At 46.2% G+C, this 4,611-nt stretch overlaps 1 non-coding gene across 1 annotated transcript; it reads left to right on the top strand.

The window, feature by feature from the left end:
- Positions 1-2,750: 2,750 nt before the first annotated feature.
- On the top strand, positions 2,751-2,823 carry TRNAA-AGC (transfer RNA alanine (anticodon AGC)). The gene has a single exon. It is a non-coding gene; the product is annotated as a tRNA-Ala (tRNA).
- Positions 2,824-4,611: the final 1,788 nt, after the last annotated feature.

Below are 4,611 nucleotides of genomic sequence, written 5' to 3'. Positions count from 1 at the left end.
AACGTGCAAATATTTGGACACCCACTCGTCGTATAATTGAAGAAACAAATTGGGGTTGTTGTCTGGCCCCCGTACGTGACTTCTTTACATTCAGTTTTGAATGTAATTGATTTGGATATTAATTCAAAATCAGTTACTTGTTCCGCGTTAATTTCGAAGGTCCCAGTACAAGGATTTAGGCGAAATAGTTCTTCAAACTTTTCCAGTGATGCTGTAATGAAACTAGGTAATGATTCCCGTAGTAAAGTGTTTTGTCTATGCCCCCTTGATTCTTAATTTCAGAGGACAAACCTGAAATTAAATTTTCACTCGTTGGAGCAATATTTTTCTCTTCTTAAGTCTCTTTAGCCCCATGCGTAATTTCAGTTTCGCCCTGGAAGTGCACGGATTCTTACTTTCGGTTTGTTAACAATCTTTGGCACAAAACGGATACAGCTGTATGAATGCGGCTGTACAGCTGTGCGCTTAATTGAGTTCGAACGGCTGAAACGAAGAAGCTGCGCCCAGACACACGCGCTCTCGCTGTCCGATTTCAAAATCCCGGAAACGGACGACGTCTCGGCGCTGTTGCGACGCCCGTTTCTCGAACCTCCACCGGCGTTACAATTGGGCAGCGTGGCATTGTCGGCGGGCTACAGGCGTCCGATGGACCATGTCAACCAGGCGGAGACGAGACGATTTCAAGTGCAAAACTTGCACTGTTTATTGAATGGTTGGTGAAGTATATGAAGAAAAGAATGAATGAATTCAAAAAATTACATTGCGGGGCCCCTTAAATAGGCCCACTAAAATCTTAGGCGGGATCTTGCTCACGTCAACGTCACGTGACATGCACTGAGCACCCATCGTTGCTTTGCGGCTGCTCCTTTTTCTCCTGAGCGATGTTTCACGTGCTTGCCTCCTCTGGCGGCAACCACTCGAGACAACCATAGCAAATTAGGAATCTATCCTACGTTTCGATTAGGCATGGTCTTTGAGCATCTTTTTTTGCCCGAGGTGCTCCATGCCACCCGTAACAGCGCGCATTCCGGGCAGCAAACACGAGCGCTGAACTTGAAGTGCGTTGAGGTCCTCGACTTTGTGACGCGAGGGAGGAGCACGAAAGCTTCTGCTGAAAACAAAGAGAATAAAACCAAAAATAAACTAAGGCTTTGCGGATGGGCAATGTGCGATAGGACTCAATGTCAAAATTAACAGCGCGGCACACACACAGTTGCACATACCCGTCGACCCAACGTGAAATCCAAGAGGGTCGTGGAAGTGTGGCAGTTTCACATGCCCAGTAATCTAAGTACGTATGAACGAGGTTCATTGAACCGCGGCACGCAAGTTGTAGTACACGCTCAGTAACACAAGTTGGCGGAAATACGGCACATATGCAATGTCAGATACCCGTGATCCAAGTTGGCCCGACGATCGCCTTCGAATCCGGTTCTCTGATACCACACAACAGCGGGATGCTGTGAACCTCTACACTATACCTACCTAGTTATCCAAGTTGGCGGGAAAACGGTAGAGACACAGGCAGAAAGACAGGAAGCCACACAGGTAGACAGCTATCGGAAAGTGCTTGAAGTGCCCTAATAATGCTAATCGCGATAAAATGACAATGGCGTCAAAACAAGCACACGCCGAGGCCGACCGTCCTACGTCTCACTGTACAGGCGCAACCTGCTGTTTCTGCTGCAACGGTCAGGGATCAGTTCACCCAATTTACGACGCAATAAGACCACTGACACACACATATACCTCCGTTGACTATGAAGTAGTAACCAGCTTCGTGACAAGATGCGATGAACGCTTCTTCCTTCGAATATGGGAGGTGGCGGGTTCAAACACCCTGCGGTGTATACTGTGAACCCACTACCGGTGAAACCGTGATAACGTGCAGCTGTACTTGGTGTCTCTGCGTGGAGCGCGTGATCAGCCGCACGGCGAACTAGCCCTGGAGATAGTTAATCATAGTGGAGGCTGTTCGACACGGCGTCACTTTGATTCCGGCCGCGGAGTCGAATCTCGGCAGAACAACGTGCGTGGCATCAATATGGGCAGGAGAGACTTGGGGTGGGAAAAGGTGTTAAGGGTTTGGTGCCGCGCAAACGACAAACGTCTCTGTTGAGAAAAAGAAGACACGCAACAACAAAATAATTTGGCTCGCTGGTTCTCCCAAGCCCCGCCAGCGACACACAGGCCGAGTTTGTACTCAGACGTTTCAAACACAATCTGTTGTGGTGGTTCAGCAAAAGAACTGCACCCTTTTGTTTTAATGCGTTAGCCCTCTTACGGTCCCTCATGCACTTTACAGATGCTCTGTATGTATGCGTGCAGGCTTGCTTGTTTGTTTTGCGCATTTCGGGGTCCACGGGCCGCTTTCGCGGCGGCAGTGCTACATTGCAGTGCTAGACTGCAGTGCTAGACTGCAGTGCTAGACTGCAGGGCTAGATTGCAGTTTTTCACGTCTTCGGTGTGGATTGACCGGCTCAGTCTGACAGCAGGTGACTAATTCTGTGCCGTCTCGAGAACTTGGTTTCATTTGCACTTTAAATTGAGTCAGCTTCCACAAGAAATGCTCCTCCACAGTGGCTCTGCCGGAGAGGCCGGTTTTGCCCGAGATTGTGCAGCAGGTCGCCGCTCACGGTCCATCGTTTTTCTACGTTCTGAAACGAGGTCATGAGAGCGCGTGGCTTTCTCTCTCCCAGTTTGATCTCGTTTACCGCTTAAAACTATGCGCGAGTGCTTCTTCGTCGTCCGGGGGTGTAGCTCAGATGGTAGAGCGCTCGCTTAGCATGCGAGAGGTACTGGGATCGATACCCAGCACCTCCACTTTTTTTAAATTTTCTTTCTTGACTACTGCATGATCTCTCTTTCTTCTTCACGCGACCATTTCAGTAACCAATAAATTATTGCACATTACACACATTATAGAATAGATTTACAGCTTTCTGATGTAAAGTAGGTAATTTTATTAAAGCGAGATTGTCTAGTGGCTCGATCAAAGTGATGCTTAATGCCTTCTCCAAGTTTAGCCCGCAAACCACATTTGTTTTTTTGAAGCACATTGCGTTGAGCCATTAAGAATTACTTGTCAGCTAATGCACGTGTCATCCGTAGCCTCGTTTAAATATACCGCTAACATCCCGCTTGTCACGTTTTGTGTCCTTGGGTTGTCGTTGCGATCGCCTATCAGGTGCTGTGGGGTGCTAGTGCAAACGGCAGAGTGCCTGGCCACAAAATATTCACACCTCTAATTGTTGCATCAGCTCATGAGAACTTCAGAATAGCTCAAAGATTTAGACTAGCACAAAATTATCAGTGCCGATGAAACACACAGGAAGGTCTTAAATCTTGTCCTTGTTTTTATATTTCAAGCGCGCAAATTGGTAAGAATTTTTTTTGCAGAAATTCCGCGCTGAAATGTATTAGATTCCGACAATTCAAGTAGTGCGAGATTCCCTGTTTGTGTCGTAATGTTTGACAGCTGTATTCGCGCTACGTTGATGACATAAGCAAGGGCCAAACACTGAAGCGACTAGAATGGTAAGCGTTACTTCATGTTTAAACACCGTATTGTACAGCGATGGGCGTAGTGTCACCTTGTCGCGGTAAGAACATTGTTTTACAGGCTTCCTTGACGTCATATTGGTTTTGTGACATTAATCAGCGGACTATTTTCTCACTGACCTGGTAAAACATGTATGTAGTAGCACATGGAGGCTTTTGACAAAGTGTAGCCGTAACTCTTTATAAAAAAAAAACATTGTCGTATACTTCATTACGCTCATCAATAAATAATGCTACGAAAGGTGGGGGGGGGGGAGGTCTGTGTGCAAACGAGAAGAACAGATGGACGTCAGGCTGTACTACTTCTGCGGCCGCTTAATGACTAATGCAGTGCGCACCCCAACGGATGCTTTTTTAGCTCTACCGTCACGCTGGAGTACATGTTTTCAAAAGTACACAGGGATACACGGTAATATGTACACAGTGTGGCCGATTTTCCTTCATTTTTCTATTCCCTGAAAAATCGAATGCTTAGTAGGGTATCCGTACTATCGTTGGTTGAAAAAAAAAAAACCTACTTTGTATTCTAGACGTAGGAACGTATGTGATCACTCGACGCGGCGTGTTTGTTCAGCTCCTCTAGGGAGACAAGAGACTGTCAAGTTTCTGGAATTCCGTGACGTCAGCCGGATACTCACATTCACATCTTACCGAGGTTTTGTCGAAATACAGCATAAACGTGATTGAATGGAATAGCTACCCGCTTTTATCGAAACAGTTAAGCCTAGTCCATGGTTAACAGGAAGATGAAGATATGAAGGGTTCAAGAATAGGCGACAAATAGAATCTCCAATGAATGAATGAATGAATGAATGAATTATTTAATCATTTTTATTTACCATATCTCAGTATTCTAAGTGGAGCCAACGTTTCGACAAAGACATTTCTCAGGATCTTGGCAGCAGGGTGAGGATTCTCTTCTTTCCCGCATTTTTATCCTGCAGGACAAAAATTTGGCCCGGTATCTAACCGCTGTCTGCCAGTAAAGATAAAACGGCATATAGATTTCGACGTGCTATGCATATCTTCAGCGTGTTTCTACACATTACA

Source organism: Dermacentor variabilis, chromosome 9 (genome assembly GCF_050947875.1).
Source record: "Dermacentor variabilis isolate Ectoservices chromosome 9, ASM5094787v1, whole genome shotgun sequence".
NCBI lineage: Eukaryota > Metazoa > Arthropoda > Arachnida > Ixodida > Ixodidae > Dermacentor > Dermacentor variabilis.
Note: the sequence above shows the minus strand (reverse complement) of the source record. Positions and strands in the feature narration are given on the sequence as shown.